Source organism: Mustela lutreola, chromosome 1 (assembly GCF_030435805.1).
Source record: "Mustela lutreola isolate mMusLut2 chromosome 1, mMusLut2.pri, whole genome shotgun sequence".
NCBI classification, from domain to species: domain Eukaryota; kingdom Metazoa; phylum Chordata; class Mammalia; order Carnivora; family Mustelidae; genus Mustela; species Mustela lutreola.
Window position 1 is genome coordinate 230,041,005 of NC_081290.1, and position 17,230 is coordinate 230,058,234.

The following is a 17,230-nucleotide window of genomic DNA, read 5'->3' on the forward strand; positions in this document are numbered from 1 at the left end:
CACAGCTCTGCCCTGGAAAGTGATAGTGATGAGTGGCTAGAATCCTGTGCCAGGTATATGGTCTTGGGAACATCACTTGGCCTCTCAGTACTTTGGTGTCCTCATCAGTGCAATGGGGTACCATACTGTGCAAGGTTGACGGGGCTTACAGAAAAGCTGTCCTGTGCAGCCTCCATTCCTTGGCTCCCCACACCAGTTAGTGACTCTCACATGGCCCCAGACTCATTCATTTGTACATCAATAATCTCCAACCCCTGCCCTGTGCCCTGCCCAGTTGACTGGGGACTCTTGGAGATAATCAGACACAGCTCCTGCCCATTGTGCGGGGGAAGGAAAGGGAGGGGAGGAGAAGGGCTGGAGCAGACGGCAGCTCTGTCACTACTCAAGGAGAGTGTGTGTATGTATGTGTGTTATCCTCACACACTACTAGTGACTTGATATTTCTTTTTTTTAAAAGATTTTATTTATTCATTTGCTAGAGAGAGCAAAAGCAGGGGGAGCAGCAGGCAGAGGGAGAAGCAGGCTCCCCACTGAGTGAGGAGCCTGACGTGGGACTTGATCCCAGGACCTGGGATCATGACCCCACCCAAAGGCAAATGTTCAACCAAAAGAACCACCCAGGCATCCTCTTGACTTTGTATTTCTAAAACTGACAATGACTCTCCTTCCCGCGGATGAGCGCTTAAGGGGGTAATGTTGATGAAAGATCCGCTCTTAAGAAAGAAAGAAAAGGGGCGCCTGGGTGGCTCAGTGGGTTAAAGCCTCTGCCTTAGGCTCAGGTCATGATCTCAGGGTCCTGGGATTGAGCCCCCCCCATTGGGCTCTCTGCTCAGCAGTGAGTCGGCTTCCCTTCCTCTCTCTCTGCCTACTTGTGATCTCTGTCAAATAAATAAATAAAATCTTGAAAAAAAAAAAAAGAAAGAAAGAAAGAAAAGATCCGCTCTTTATTTTAAAAAACTTGTTTTTCATCGCTTCCTGAAATCTGAGAATTTCACAGCTTCCAAGGTTCACCTCCGCGCCCTGAGCCCTAGAAGCTGAGAAGGAAGAGTACTGTGAGGGCGCTGTCCCAACCACCCCGGAGAGCTCCCCTATCTCTGGGAGACTCCACTACCCGCCAATAACCCACCTGACCTCCATCCAGCTTCTTTTCCGACCCCAACCCCTGTTCTTACCTCCTGACTCCCCACTCAGTACACGGCAGCCCCCACGCCCCCATCCCACACAAACCAGCCGTCATCGCCTCTGCCACCATCCGGGTCCCCAGGTGACCCAGTACACTGTTCCACTCTTTAAAACCCCCCCACCCCTCCATTGTCCTCTCCCCAGCCGCAACCTCGTCCCTGTCTGCCCCGCCCTCTCTGGGGTAGAGTACACATTCCGCAGAGCGCCGCTCTTTTCCCACTCTCCCATTGGCTCCTGCTGCGGGACTACGCCGGGGCCGAAGGAGGGGTTCTGGGGCGTGCCCGCCCCCTGCCCGTGGGCCGGGGGGGCGGGGCCACCGCTGACCCCACCCCTTTCGGATGGGGCAGCGCCGACTGGCGCTCAGGCGCTGGGCGGCGCTGCCACGGTTGGGCTGGGCTCCGGCTCCGGCTGCAGCTCCTGTGGGGGTGGGCCGCGGGGATGACAGCAGCGGGGGTGGCAGCGGCTGCCGCTCGGGGCTGAGCGAGCGGCGAACGAGCTGGGGTGGGGGGGAAGAGGAGGAAGTGGAGCCGGAGCCAGGAGCTTCGGAGTCAGCCGCCGCGCCGAAGTCCGCCCCATTTTGCAGAGCGAGCCGAGTCCGGACCTGGGAAGACTTCCCCGCGGGGCTCCGGCCGCGGCGGCTGCGAGCGTCCTCGCCTGCGCTTTGCCCTGCCCCGCCTGCCCCAGCCAGAGGTTCTGCGCCGGGACTTTGTGGCCGGGACGCCCTGAGCCCCCGACCCGATTCAAGTGCACCTGGGCGGGACGCTCCTGGCCCACCATACGGGTCCACGGTTGCGGGCTCGTTCCCAGCCTTTCTATAGTGTGTGTCGGAGCCCTCCGCCCGACACTCGGGTTAAGGCAGGTGCCCAGCAGCCCCCCGGCTGAGTGCAAAGGGGCCCAGAAGTCCCCAGCGTCGGGCTCCCGAGACCTGAACCTTCAGCTGCCTTCGCCCCGGTGCTTCGGACTTGGGACTGTTTGAACGCCCAGGAAGCCCCGGCCCGGCTCCAGAGCCCCGTGAGGAGTTCCAGGCGGGCTGGGCAGTCGGACTGAGCCAGACCGAGCTGGTGCTGCGAGCCGAAGCTGCCACCTTTTCTGCCGCCTCGGACGAGGGGCTCAGCGCTTGCCCGGAAGAGGGGAGCACCGGGCTACCCCCTGGCGCGGCGCCGGCGAGAGCCGAGAGCTGCAGGTGAGAGAGTCCCGGATGCCGGGTAAGGGCGGCCTTCGACCCCAGCGGGACAGCGCCGGGGCCAGCAGCGGGCGTGTGCCGGTCACTAGCTGGGGCTGCAGCTGGGTAGGAGAGGGCGCGGGAGAGGACGGAGGAAGGGAGAAAACAGGCACTTATTGAGCGCCCATTGTGTGCGGGTCCGCGCCCCACCCTTGCGCAAACGGTCCCTCTTGTGCGGCTCACTACTATTCCTCGAGATAAAAAGGTGTTGTGTATTGTAGCCGGCTCTTACAGATGGGGAAGCTGAGGCTCAGCGGGGTTGAGTGACCCTGCTCTTTCACTCTGGGGATGAGAGTGGGTAGGAGGGTTAGGGTGGAGAGGGAAAGAAGCAGGGAAGGGAGAGAGAAAGGAAGTGGATAGCTGCCGAGCAGGAGGCGATGGGGAGGGGTCAAGGTAGGGCCACTGGGGCATCCAGAACTGAACCTGAGGCCCGGGAGGTGGCTTCCTCTGACCTCCTTCCCTCCCACTCCCTGGCCAAGTCACGTCCGGGGAAAGGTGATCCAGAGTTGAGGGCAGAGGTAGGAGGCTTCCCAGTTCCACAGCTTCCCTCCTTGTGGGCCCCAGACCAGGGAGCCATGACTCCTTGCCCCTGTGTGCCAGACTCTACGGTCCTTATGACATGGTGGCATCTGAGATGCCACTGAGATGCTGCTTACATGTTGGGAAAACTCACTCTAAAGGTCCCCAAGTCAGAGCCCATCAGAGCTGGGGAGGTGAGGTCTCCCAGCACTCTCCAACTCCCATCCTTCACATTGTCCATGGGACATGGGAGGCTGGTGGGGTGGAGGATCTCAACTGCCTTGGGGCCTAGAGCAAGTTAGTGTTTGAGGCAGAAGTACACGTTAGGAAGCCTTCCCAGACATCCTTCAAGGTATCTACTCCCAGCTAGCATCTTCTGGGTGGGTAGCTGGGGTTTTCCCAGCCCTCATGTGAGGTCAGGGTGGCCACTTCTGAGGCTGCTTTGAGAGTCTTGTGTGGTTGTTGCTGGGGTCCAAGACAAGCAAGCAGCCTCATTGCCTTTGGCCGAGACTGGAGGTCTGACCTCAACTACTCCTGGGCAGGGGAACCTGCCAGACACCTCTGGCCCTGGAGGAGAGGGGCTCGCTCAAGGTCTCAGGGCTGGGACTGCCAGTCTGGGGGCACAGTCCCATGAGTCTGGATTCCCAGGCAAGGGCTCCTTCTGTTGCCCCTTGGGGCTGTGCCGAAAGAGGGGTGTTGTGAAAGATAGCTTGGCATGAACTCTGTGGGTTCTTGTTCTGAATCGAGATGGGGAGGGAATGTGGCCTTGGTCTAAGCCCTGTGGCCTTGGCTGGGACTAGTTAACCCCTGCTGTGCCCAGCTATCCGGAGTCTAGGGGAACCACCCTGGAAAGCCCCTGGGAGGTGGAGGAAGGTGGGGAGATCGGCTGAAGGCTGGAGTCTCGGTCGAGGGGCTGGAGGGGTTGGGGACACCAGAAGAGAAGGTAACTGAGGGGCTTAGGATTACCCCCACTCCCATCGGTGAGGATTCAAATTCTCATAATAATCCCTGCATCTAAACAAAGCTCTTTTTTGGTGAGATAATTTCACACCTGTGATCTCATTTCATGGCATGGTGGGAAGAACCTGGAACCTGGAGTGAGGCAGAATGGGGGTTAGGGAGGCACCTGAGACCTCTCTGATGCATCCATGGCTCCAAGCTTCACCTGTAAAATGGGGTCAAGGCAGGCTGTTTGTTACGTGCTCAGATAATGGGGCCATCACATCTGGCAAACTGTCAAGTGCTCAGGAGATTTTCATTTCTGCCAAGACTGGGCTTGTTACCAACGGCTACCACGTGTGGGAAACTGAGGCTCAGAGTGATGAAGCCACTTGCCTGGGACCTTTGAGTTTGCTTCAGGAACTGAGAGTTGACTCATGCCAGGTGCTCTGGAAGCTACCCAGATGGAAAAGGCAGTGGGGCGACTAGCTCCCAATTGGGTGGACTAAACAGCGCCAACAGACGCGCTAAGTCAGACAGACTGGGTGGGCGTGAGTCCGCGCTTCTTCCCACTCACCATGTGGCGCTGGGCAGAGCTCTTCACTCCTCAGAGCCCCTGGCTTCTCTGTAAATTAGAATTTCTCCTTTCCAAGGCTGTCCTGAGGGTGAAATGAGATATAAATGTATAGCGCTTGGCTGAATACCTATTTCCTTCCTAAAGGAAGGAAGCTTGAATTTTGACCAGGAAATCCTCAGGCTTGCCTTAGATTAGAAGGCTCTGTTGCAGGCTCACAGACTTGGGTTTGCTCAGCTGGGACTCCTGAATGGGTCATGCTCCTCTGTTCTGCAGCCCTCTATAATCTGCTTGGGGACCCGGCAAGGGGCCTCTAGATTCTGAGCCCCTCACCCCAGGGCTGTTGGCTCCTGGGATTGGGGGATGCTGGTACTCATTGTGTCTGTGGCCCATTGTCTGGCCTCCAGGGCACAAAGGTGTGGTGAATAATTTACGGAGCTGGGAGGCAGGCTTTAGGAAATTGTGCTCAGTGGAGCTTCTGAACCCCTCCAGAGCAGGTGGGTGGTTCTTATCAGTGGTGGAAGAAGTCTTGGGTATGGGGGGAGGGGGGACAGGACCCCAAAAATGTGACCTATCTTCAACCCTGGCTCTTCTCTTATTGGAGGCGGGGGCAAGGTGGACCCATAGGAAGAAAGAGAAACCAAGCTAGAAGAGCTAGGATCGAGCTGTGGGCCTCTGATACCAAGTGGGTGGTGGTGGCTGGCAGGGAGAGGCCCTTGAGGACTGGAGTAACCCAGAAGGCTTCATCAAGGAGGAAGATGTCTAGGCTAGGACAAGAGGCAACTTGTTATGGCCAGTAGGGGTCCCGACATTAGTTCAAGGTTGAAACCTGGCTGTGTGAGATGGTGAACAGGACACCGACCCCACCATACCTCCGTTTTCTCCTCTGTGAAATAAGCGTAGTTATGGGTCTTATCCATAAAGTACATGGCGTGATGGGTACTTGGTGAAAGGGTGCTTCACTGTTAACTTGAAACATGGGGTGGGCTTGCAGAAGGGCAGACAAGATGGTGTAGTGAGCAGAGAGGCAGGGAGAACTCTGGGGTCATCATCCAGGGGTTCGTGGGCTCAGCGAGGGGTGTGGAGACGAGGAGCAGGTGACCAGGGCCTTGAATGTAAGACAGAATTCACCTTTCAGAAAGCACTATGCTGCCCCCGTCTTCATCTTGTCTGTAAGATGAAGGCCCCTTTGTTGTGCGTTTAAGCCCTTGGCTGGCACAGCCGCTGCAGGGACCTCTGGCTTAGTGCTCATCACCGGCTCCTGGACCTGTCCCATGGAGGCCTATCACGGCCCCTTTGCTGCTGCTTTGCTCACCTCCCTGTCACTCAAGGCCCAGCTCCAGTCATGATTTCCCCCAGAAACATTCCTGGATTACCTAAGCCTCTGGTCACATCTCCTCTGAATTTTTAACACTTCCCGGGAATAGTCATAAATAATACCTACCCCTGCATCACATTTTGCAGTGTGTAGGGTGTCTCTCCGTACTCATAGCACTATACTGATGCTATTGACAGTAGCCAATGCCCTTGAGTACTCTCCATGAGCCACTGTGCTAAACACTTTGTAAAGATTTTATTTATTTATTTTTCAGAGAGCAAGAGAGTGAGCACAAGCGCACAAGCAGGGGGATCGGCTGGTGGAGGGAGAAGCAGGCTTCCTGCTGAGCAAGGAGCCCAGTGTGGGGCTCGATCCCAGGACCCTGGAAACATGACCTGTGCTGAAGGCAGAGGCTTTAACCCACTGAGCCACCCAGGCGCCTCTGTGATAAGCACTCTATAGACACTCTCATTCACAGCTCTGGGAGGTAGCTACTGTTATCACCCAGAAACTGGGTTCTGAGAGGTACCCTGTCTTGTTCAAGGTCACACAGCTAGACAGCAGGGAATGAATAATCAGCCCCCTATTTGGCACTGAACAAACGTCCTGTCCCCTCAACTTTCTCCAAGTACCTCGAGAACATACCTCACATGTAAAATGCCTGGAAATGAGCCTTATTCTCAAGGATAAGGAAGGGCCAGGTGTCCAGGCCCGGGCGTGTGACTGGGTGTGAGTCGGGCCTCCTCTGGGGTCCTGTTTGCCCATGTCTGTGGGGTGGGGGATTCTGAGCCCCCAGCGCTACAGCCTTCTGTAGTATCCTCTGTGACTCTGGAAGGTAGAGGAAGAGACCACAGCAACCAGGGCCAGAGGATGTGGTGTGACAGGCAGCTGTGATTTTTGGCCTGGCCACTGTCTGGGCCAGCAGGCTCTGTAGTTAGCTGCTGCCTCCCCTGAAGGAGGGTGGAGGCCTGGGCTACTGGCAGCACAGTCATTAGCCGGACGGAGAAGACCCTGTGATTGGGAGCTGACGGAGCCATGCCAGGCTGGCGGGGCCACAGCAGGGTCAGAGGCAGGGCAGCTGGCTGGGCAGCTCCTTCTTCTTCCTTCGCAGCCTCCAAGGTGGTAACAAGTACTCACTGGGCACCAGAACTTTGGAGGCCAAAGCTTGCCCTTCTTCCTGTTGTGGTGGTCATGGGAGTAGAGCAGTGAGGATTCCAGCCACGCCCAAAGATGCCTCCTCCTAGAAGGTTCCACAACTTCCCTGAAGTGGGGACTCTGAGCTGCCTTTTCTGCAGACCCACGCCCCTCACTCGAACTGTGGTCTGCGGAAGGGGGCTGTGCATGTCTGCTTCCCTTGCTGGCTTGTCAGAACTAGATTCTCCACCTCTCCAATTCTCCCCTGCTGACTGAGCTCCTGGCACAAAGTAGTGACCCCCTAGTCAGGGGAGGCAGCCCCTTGGACAGCCTGCTCAACCCCTATTACCTCTGGTCCCTTACCTGTAAAATGGGGCTAATGATAATAGAGGGGGGGCGGGGCGCTAAATGAGATGACAGAAGGGAGGGACCCGGCCAGGTCTGGCACGTGGGCCAGTGCTTGGTCAACCTGAGTCCCCTCCCCTGTCCCTGGGTAGCCCTGTGTGGGAGTGAGTCAGAAAGAAGCTGATTGAAGAGTCTGGCCAGTGATACCAGGAGGGAGGGTGGAGGACTTCCAGAGGAGGACACTCTGCTGCCTGGGGGGAGGACTCCGTCAGAGAGCTGGGGTTCGTGTACCTTCCCCTGGGGGCAGGCAGCTGTCATACACAGAGGGCCCAGAGCTAAGTTCAGGACAGGTGGCAGCACCGGGGTGGCCAGCGACCTGGTTCTTCTCAGGCCTTAGGAGCAGCAGGATCCCAGCTGGCAGGAGCCGTCTGGGTCCTACAAACTGGGCCCTACAAGTAGCAGAGGCTGGGCAGAGAGCGAATCCTTCCTTAAACGGAAGCAGTGTTCATTTGGTCTGTTTCCTGGCACACATGCACATCCAAAATGTGGTTTGATTGTTGGGGATTTTCATCTGCGGGCGGTGTTGTGTGTGTGGCGGGGGGCGCGGCGAGGAGAGACACAGATACTAAACAAGTGGGCACATAGAGTGAAGGGTGAGCTCCTGGGGCAGGGCCCGTCCCATCTGTGTTTGTGGATGGTCATAGTCATGCTCAAACCACAGCCTGAGTGCACATACTCATTAACCATGTGACTTGGGGAAGTGATTTACCCTCTCTGGGTCACAGTGTCCCCGTCTGTAAAATGGGGACAATTATAGCACCTGGTGCATAAGGTTGGGGTGAGGAGTAAAGAAATTATATGTATAATGCACTCAGAAAATTACTGAGCACGCAACAAGCACTCAAGACCTGCTATTGTTAGCTCTATCCCCAGCACACAGCAGGGAGTTTGACAGAGATCAGGAACAGCCTGTGGAAGGAATCCCAGGCAAAGGGCTCTGTGGAATGAATGAATGAATGGCCTGGGAAGGAGGGTAGGACACAGGAGCAGTGACAACATAGGATGGGATAGAATGAGGCAAGGAAGGCCAGGGGCTGGGGTTGTCCAGTGTTGGGTGGGGAGGGTATCAGGAAAGGCTTCCTGGAGGTGGTGTCCCTAGAGCTGAGTGTGAGCATATCCTTTAACACACAGAAGGACCACGGCGCCATGCACTTCCTTCAGAGAGGAGAGACTCCTGTCCCAGGGGAGCTGGTGGGGAGCCTAACTTAGGCAGAAAACCCCACAGGCTTCCCTCTTCCCAGGATTACACGCTGTCTCACCACCTGTGATATCCTGCTTTGAGGGCATGAGGAAGGCAGGTGCGGAGGATGTGTGGGCTACCTGAGAGTCTCAGCTCTTCCCAGGCCTGGGACCAATCTCCCATGGAAAAGGATAAACAGGTTTTGCTCAGAATCCCACCTCTAGAGGTGGTCTTGCAGCATTATCACTCTGGTGGCTGTTTAGTTTTTAAATAAGTGGACGCTTCTAAAGGAAAAAATACCGTGAAGAATTTTTCTCACCCTCCCATGCAAGAGGCTCAAAGACACTGACAGGAGCTGGGATCCCCAAGTATTGTAAAGGAGTTCGCCCCTGAGAAGTCCTGAAGTCAGGGGTCCCTGGAGCTGTCTGAGCTCCTGGTTGGCTGTGGTGTCTTGAGGACAAGACCTCACCCTTGCTGTGAAATGGGCTCTGGGCATCTGGGCCCATGACTCTCAAATTTTGCTGCACGCCAGAATCCTTTAGGAAACTTTAAAAAGTCCTGCCTGGGCCAAAGACCGAGGCATGAGGAGTTTTTAAAGCTTCCCGGGTGATGTCTGCTCCCCAGGCTTGACAACCAGCCACCACCCTCTGGGGCCTGCGTTCTTCGGAGTCCTCAGAGGGATACCCACACGCCCCCGTGAAATGGAGCTCATGGCTTCCACTCTGTATCCTCCTTTGGGGCCCAGCCCTCCCCGGGAGCTCCCTGCCTGGAGAAATGGAGGAGTGGGAAGACTTTGCAGTCTGATAAGTCTGGGTTCCAACCCTCCTCTGCTCCCTGCTTGGCATCTTCTCTGAGCCTCTGTGTCCGCCCTGCCCTGACTAGTGCTCTTCCTCCTGCCCTAGCCACCTGAGGCTGGGTCTCTTGGAGGTGTGAGGAGGGACCCACACCCTGTCTTGGAGCCCTTGCCTACTCCCCCTTCTCTAAGAGATAAGACGAGGCGGCAGGCATTTTGTTTTGCTGGGGTTTGTTTTAATGGCCAAAGCGTCAGACCCTCTGTAACAATGAAGCCTTGTCTGAGTCTGCTTGTTTTTCCAACCTGGACACCCAGCTGCACCACCCGCTTGAGGCCCTGTCCCACCTGGGAGAACTGAAGAATGTTAGAAGGTTGTTTTTTTGTTTTTTTGTTTTTTTGTTTTTCATTTAGGGGAGGGTCACGGGGAGACATTGGAGGCCTCTGTCTGGCCCTCACCAATAACTGACCCCATTTAAGTCAGCTGTCTCTGTTGGAAGCCAGTTCAGTGAAATTATTTCAACGGAGTCACCAGGATAAGTTTTGTAAGCCGAAGAACTTGCATTTGTGCTCTTTGTTGGTCACTGATAGCGTGACCTTGGGTGCGTCGTTTCAACTTTTTAAACCCCGGTTTTCTTTTCTGGAAAATGCCTAAATAGGATGTCCTTCTTGGGCTGTAGTGAGACGTGAATGAATTGCTTGGTGCCTCCTGCAGAGTGAGCACTCAGAAACTGTCCTCGATTGATTGTCCTCCTTCGGAGCCCAACGCTGCCTCCTAGGCCTCCCTCCCTGGGCCTGGCCCCACCCCTGCCTCCTGCTTGCTCCCTGTGCTGGGACAGCAGAGGCCTGTGTGCTCAGTAATAGTGACGAGTCCCCTGTAGCTGCCCCGCTCCCCTCGTTCACCCCTTGTGTATTTACAAGCAACTTTCAAGGTCTGTTCAGGGAGAAGGCTGCAGAAAGAGGGTTGTCAGGGGTGGTGTTTGGGGTGGTGTTTGGTCTCCTCTGCTCTGGCCCTGCCAGAGGGGGTGTCTCAGCCCAGGGTGAGCTGCTCAGGCAGACCCGTAAAGTGGTGGGCAGCACTCAGAGTTCACAGTCCCCCGGGAGCAGTCACCGCCCAGGGCTGAAGTGGGCCGACGTGGCCAAGGGAGGAAGTGGCCAGTGATAGGGACTGGGGCTGTGGCCCGCAGTAGAGGGAGTCAACCCCGGAGACCCATGGTGGTGGGATGGAAAGCCTCAACTATCTCTCTTCCTTCCTCTAATCTCCCACTGGGGCTCCCCCATGGGTAAACTTACCCAGAAGCTGATGGCACGGAACCCAGTGCAGCCCAACCCATGGGGATCAGGCTCCCCGGCCCTGGGCATTGTGGGGAGGGGCCTGGAGTGGCAAATGAAAGGTACTCCTCACTTGCTCACTCAAAAGCCATGGAGTCCCGTGGGCCCACCCTCCTCAGGAAGCAGTTTAAGGATAATGTGTTGTTACTTGAGCATCCCCCTTCTGACGGGGATCTCAGCCCCCCACCCAAAATGAACTAAAGCGTTCCACCTGCCGCAATCTTCCCAGAGAGGGAGCTCTGGGGGGAGCCCATCTCTCCATCCCTGGCTTACCAGTGGTGCCTTAGCCTGCCTTTGAGATTGGCGCCTGGGCCTCTGCCTACCGTGCCTGCTGCTCTGTTGGGCTCCACCCCCACTGGTCCCAGGAGGACCTGGCTCTGAGTTTTGTCCAGCCTGATCACCTGAACAGCCTGTGGCTCTGTCCCTCCTTGTCAGGCAGTGTGGAGTCGTGGTTAAAACACAGGCTCCGAAACCAGACTTTCCTGAAATCCTGACTCCACCATAAAAGCCTGGAGAATGACACATTGTGCCCCTTAATCTCTTATGCTTTGGTTTTCTCAGCTGTGAAATGGGGGTAACAGAGGGTACGCAGGGTCACTGTGAAGAATAGAAGAGTGAGGAAGTGTGAGTACTCAGGATGGTGCCTGGCGAGCAGGGAGTGCCCAGGAAATGACAGCCTTTGCCGCGATCACAAAAAATACAGCGGGAGCCCAGAGCTCACGCTGTGGCTGGACCATCAGTGAGAGGACGGGGACCGTCACCGCTCTCAGTCTAGACTCTGCTCTAGTGACAAGGCTCTCATAGGGTCATGCAGCCTGGCAATACTGTGGACACCCATGTGTCAGCTATCCACCCCTCCCCCCAGTCCTCAGCTGCAAACCATGTCCTGTGAGAAATGGCTTCTCATTCTGTCAAGCCTCAGTTTCCCCATCTGTGACAGAGCAGCTGGACTGGGTGTTGCCAAGTTGTGCCCCCGAGTCCATCTGTGCCAGAAGAGGAATCAGGTTGTCCCTCCCATGGAGGATCTCTTGATGGGGGGCAGGGGATGGGGTGAAGGCAAGTGGTCAGGACACGGGCCAGTTCTGTTCGTCACAGGTGGGCTGGGCAGCCATGAGCAGGAGGCAGAGGAGAAAACAGGAGCTAGAAGAGAATGAGAGAAATTAGGGGGGCTTCATGGCAAAGTGGGTGTATGAAATGAGTCGTAAAGGTAGGCTAGGCCCTCTGTTGGGCCATCTTGGAAGGGAGAGGATGCATGGCCCTAGGGGAGCAGTGAGTGGGGCGTGCAGTACCAGAGCTCACAGCAGGCACCCAAAGAGAGAGTGGTGTGGTGGGAAATCAGGCTTCTGGATTTAGGCCAACCTGGGTTTGAGTCCTGGCTTAGTTTCGTGTTGGTTCTTTGATGGTGGACAGGTAGTTTGGCCTCTCTGACCCTCCATTTGCGGGTAATGTGGGCTTCCTGTCAAGCAGAGAGCTGGAGGCATAGTCAGAAGGAAGATGTGTTGGGGTACATGACATGGAAGAGTGGAAGACACCTGTGAGGCCCCTGGTGCGTGGCATTTTGGGGGTGGCTGCACAGGCCTGGGACGCAGAGCCCTTCTTTGCATCCAGCCTCCCCTGAACCCTCCCTCCTCCCTGACAGAACGGGTGCTTCTGCCACAACTTGCCCTGGGCGTCTGAGGAGGGGCGCTGAGATGCCCAGAGCGGGTGTGGTAGGGCCTTGATCCTCAGAGGCCTTCCTGAGAAGGGAGGTGTGTGGCTTCTGAGCCTGTCCTGGCTGCAAGGCCCAGCTCTGCCTCTTTTGATCAGGACTTAGAAGACACCAGGCGGGTCACTCCACCTCCCAGAGCCTTGGTTACTCACCAATGAAACAAGGGCAGCAGCTCTTACCTTGCAGGCCTGTTTCACTGCTGAAATGACCCTAGTGGGTGAGCTCAGGCCTCTTATGTTAGATGGAACTCCACAGTCCTCCTCATGCTTCTCTCCCTCCCCCGGTCCATTTTTAATGCCGCCTCAGGAAGTTCTTTCTTGTGTTTGACTCAGAGCCATTGTGCTGTAACTGGAACCTCCTCCCTCTTGCTGAGGGCTCCACAGAGGTGGACTGAGCTGGGCCTAGAGACCTGGATCCTGGTGCCCACTTGACCTGTCTTGCTGTATGGCCTGGAGCCAGTTAGCGACCTCTCTGGGCCATGGTGAGGATGTCTGTGCCTGGGGTTCAACTCTCACCCGCGAAGATGTATGCAGTTCTGCCTAAAGACTGTTTTCTTAACTCTCCCCCGACCTGGGCCCCAGACACCTGGGGAAACCAGCAGGTTAGGGTCCTGCTAGTGCTGGTAAAGGCTGAGTCCACTCTCAGACCAGGGCTCCCAAGGGCAGCTAGGGAGTTCAAGTTTAGATGGGGGATTCCTGGTGGGTGGGGTAGCACCCTCCTCTTCAAACCAAGGATTTTGAGAGCCTGGATCTCCTCCTACCCACCCAGCTAAACTCACTCAGCTAAAGGTCAGTCACATTTCTTGAGTCCCTCCTTGGAGAGTATCTTTCCCTTATGAAGTCTGCTTTAACCCCTCATGTTGTGGGGGGAGCCCGAGGCTTAGAGAGATGAGAAGACTGGCCTGGACCCCACAGCCTCTCTGTGGGGAGTGGTGAGGGTGCCCAGAACTCCTAATTCTGCCCTGGCGTCCCCCATGGCACCTGGGCCACTCTGAGTCCTCTAGGTCCTTGGTCGGGTAGAGCATAAGGGAGCCAGGTGGTCATGAACAAGGCTGTTTCTGGTCTGGGATGGGGGATCTGGGAAAAAGTTGGCCAAGGAATGGAGGAGGCAGAGGGGTCAAGAGCCCAGGAGTCCTGAGCTGCGGCCTATTCTGAATGCCCTGTGAACTTCAGTATTTGGTTTCATGGAGAAATCAAGATTTGTTTCTTGTTGGCTTGGGATACCTAAAGCACTTTGATATCCATGGTGTTACCGAATCCTCAGCAATCAGTGAGAGGCAGCCTGGGACTCCTCCGGGAGGTCCAGAGAAGGTGAGCTCTGGAATCTGACAAACAGGGGCTTAAATTCCAGCTCCCACCAACTCGAGTGCCCTCGAGCAAGTGAGTGAGCAGCTGAGTCTCAGTTTGTTTATCTGTGAAAGGGACAATCATTCCCAGCAACAAATAGCAACAGCTGTCTGGCTGGCTGTGCTGGCCAGGGCAGGATAACACGTCTGTAACCACTGGCCCAGCGCCTGGGGCAACATCACAGTTTTCATGGTCTTTAGTATCTCCCCACTTTATAGACGAGAAGATGGAGGCTCAGGGAAGGAAGGTGACTTGCCTGAGGTCACGAGGTCATTTAGCTTGGTCCTCCAGACTTCCTGTCTGTGGCTTTTTCCTCCAGCTCTTCCCTTTCTGTCTTCAAGTGACCTCACACCTCATTTATCCAGTCTTCAGCACGATGCTATCTGATGAGGCCCTTAGTCTGCCCTCCCCCACCCACATACCTAACAGTGCTTGCCTGGCACGCAGTAGGCACTTTTAAGATGTTTCTCCCGTGCACAAACATGTTGGTAACTTGGTAGGAAAATGTAAGAAGTATTTTTCCAGGCGGCTAAGCTTGTGTCCCTAAAGTTTCCTTCTGCTCCCTTATCCCCTTTAAAAACAACCTTTTTAACAGTTTGGGTTGGAAACCTTTGTGAAAAGGATAGATCACTTCCTTTCCATGCACAATGCCGACATGGTTAACCTCTCAGAGATGGGCCTGGGGCACAGACTGCGTTGCTGGGAGCGCCAAGCCCCGCCAACCCCTGTACCCAGCAGCCGGGGCTACTGCACCTGCTCCATGAGATTGTCGGCCTTGGCAGGCTTCTGGTTCTTCTCACCCTGACCTTCTTTCTGCTGCCCACAGACCAGCCTCCAGCTATCCAGTACCTTTCTTCCCTCTTGCATGTGCATGTGTGTTTCCTTTCTGATTTACTATTTCTACCAGTCAGGGACGAAGAGATGCGACAATTGAATTTATTGGATTTGTTCATTCATTTGTGTGTTCATACCTATTCAAATAGACCCATTCTGGGTCCTGCTAGGAAATCATCCATCCGTCTATCCATCCACCCACCCTCCCACCTTCCCTCCCTGGTCAAGGACTTCTGCAGTGGCTTGTAATCAGTCCAGACGTGACCACAGCCTCCAGGCAGTATATGCGGGGTGAGAGTGATGTACCTCACACGTGCCGGTACAGGACCTCCGGTTTATACCCTGTCTCTGCATGCATCAGCACACTGAGTTTTTGCAACAGCTCTGAGAATAGCATTCGCCCCGTTTTGTGCATGATTAAAGCAAAGCTCAGCAAGATGAGGTCTCCCGCCCAGTGGCCAGCAGTGAGCATGGAATTGCAAGGGGAGCTCAGGTCTCTAGCTTGTCCCGTCCCCTGTTCCTTTTCCTCTGTGTTCCGTTTGTCAGCCGGATGATGTCCCTTTCATTTTCTGCTTCTGTCCCGAAAGATGGTTGGTGGTGGCTTAGGTCAGACCCATGCCTCTGTAAAAAGGCCAGTGCGAAGAAGAGTGCCCTGTAGTGCCCATACCTTGTTCTGCAGTAGATCAGCGCACATCCTCCAGGCCACACTTGTGCTCTCAGGAGCCCTGCTTCCCTGTGATGGTCAGGGTCCTAGGAGGCATGCGTGCACAAATTCGGGAAATGCTGGATCACATCGGTTGAAATGTGTTGATGTCAATTAGGGATCCCAATAGGCGGTACAGTAGGCAGCCAGCCTTCCCCAGCCTGCAACTCCTTTGTCACAGAGCAGACTCTGGGACTCATCGCCTGGAGGGGACACTTGGGGAACCGCTGATCTACAAACCCTCGCTTTCCCATCTTGCCTCCAGCTAGAGTAGCTTCCTTGCCTGAGGCTGTTTGCATTTTGACAGAGGATCACAGGGAGCATGGTTTAGCCCCAGGAAGGAATCAGTAATAACGGCAGAGTTTGGGCGAGAGGAAGTGCAAGGTGGAGACCCTCTCATTCTTATTCTTTCATCCTCCACAAAACGTATCTCAAGACATCTACTGCGCGCCAGGCACAGAGCCAGCATCTGGAAATGCCAAGATGAATCTGACTAAGAAGCTTCCATTTCATTTCCCCATGCCCGCCAAGGGTTTTTAAAGAAAGCCAAATTCAAGCCCTAAAAGGAATAAGTAATTCTTCTCGTTTTTCAGGGGTCTTTGTGGTGAGTGTGGGTTGACGCTTTCTTCATCTGGGCTTTAGTCCTGGGTTCTGAAGGGCATGAGGGAGCCGCTTCCAAGAGCAGTTACCCTGGGCAGAGGGCACAGAGGTCATCAGGGAGGGCAGGAGTGTGGGAGGTCCAGAAGGGGGAAGGAAAGAGGGAGGAATACTTCCCCTGGGATTGAGCTGGGGAGGGGCAAGGGGGGTTCTGTGGGGGGATCTCCCCGCAAAGAAGCACAGAGGTTATCCTGGGAGTTGTCAGGGTGGCAGGCTCTAGCCAGCTGGGAAGAGCATTCTTGGAAGACAAGAGCCTGAGCAAAGGTAGAAAGGTGGCAACAAGTGGGTTACGTACGTCTTCAGGAAGCTGGAAGGAGCCAGGGTGATGGGGGAAGAGGAAGAAAAGGGGGTTTGCTGGAGATGGGGGTGAAGAAGCTGCCCGGGGCAGATCAGGAGGGTCTGAACACCAGCTGAGGGGAAGCATCTGGAAGGGCCAGACCATGTCATGTTCATCCCAGTGTCCCCTGCACCTGGCGGTGCCCCGTTTGCAGACTGACTGGACCCTTCCGCTGTGGAACCTTGAACAAGTCCTCCTCTCTGGACCTTGAGTCACTCATGTTCATGTCAGGCAAAGTCACCTAGCACTTCCCCTCCAGCTCTGAAGGACTCTCAGGAATTCTTGATGTGTGTGCAGGGCAAGGCGAGAGTGTTTCTCCCCACCCCCTGAGATCCACTGGGCTGCCCCAGTTGGGCACAGGCCAGAGGCTCCCTGGGTGTGGGGCAGCCCATTTGCTGGGGCTGGGGTCAGGCTGGCTCTCCTGGTGGAATTCGCTCCTCTCTCCCCCTTCAGCAGTTGGGCAGTGGGCTCAGGACAAAGTGCCTTCGTGCCCTCCCTACTAGATCTTCTCAGTCCCCAGGCTGTGCTCTGGGGGGAGGGGGAGTTGAGCCAGCCCCGGGTTGAGGGTTGTGCACATGAAGCAGTTTGGTGCAGGGTAGGAAATTCTCCTCCTTCCCTCTTTGGAAAAATGGCTAAGTTACTTAACCTCTGAGCCTGTTTCCTCATCTGTAAAATGGGAAAGTTGTAATTCCCATTCTGGCCTTTTCTGAAGATTCCATGAGATAAAGTTTATGGAAATGCATAGTAAACTCACTTACCCCACATAAGTATAAACCATTTTGTCAATAACATGTATTTGTCCTATTTCCATGATCCCCCAGGGCCTCTGGCCCACTCACTTCTTTCTGGAAGCCTCCCCACCCCACCCGTACCTGCTTACTATTTACCATGCGGTTTCTCCTGCTGAGTACATTTTATCCAGGCCAAAGCGATAGGAGCCCATGAATTATGTACAAGCAGCACATGCAGGCCTGGGCTGTGTTTGCACTCCTTTTCTGGCATGCATTCCAACAGGAGAGACAGCCCTGCCCTTCCTGTGTGCTAGGCCCT

General features: G+C 55.4%; 1 protein-coding gene across 7 annotated transcripts in view; it reads left to right on the forward strand.

The window, feature by feature from the left end:
- The first annotated feature begins 1,885 nt into the window (after positions 1–1,885).
- Positions 1,886–17,230, forward strand: part of GDPD5 (glycerophosphodiester phosphodiesterase domain containing 5) — an 83,092-nt gene continuing 67,747 nt past the window's right edge. For 4 of the 7 annotated variants that reach the window (XM_059188741.1, XM_059188727.1, XM_059188774.1 and 1 more), the window contains exon 1: positions 1,886–2,365. The gene's annotated coding sequence lies outside the window, so the exon portion shown is untranslated. Of the gene's footprint in view, positions 2,388–17,230 lie in introns of all 7 variants that reach the window. The other 3 variants (XM_059188747.1, XM_059188734.1, XM_059188764.1) reach the window with 1 other exon arrangement.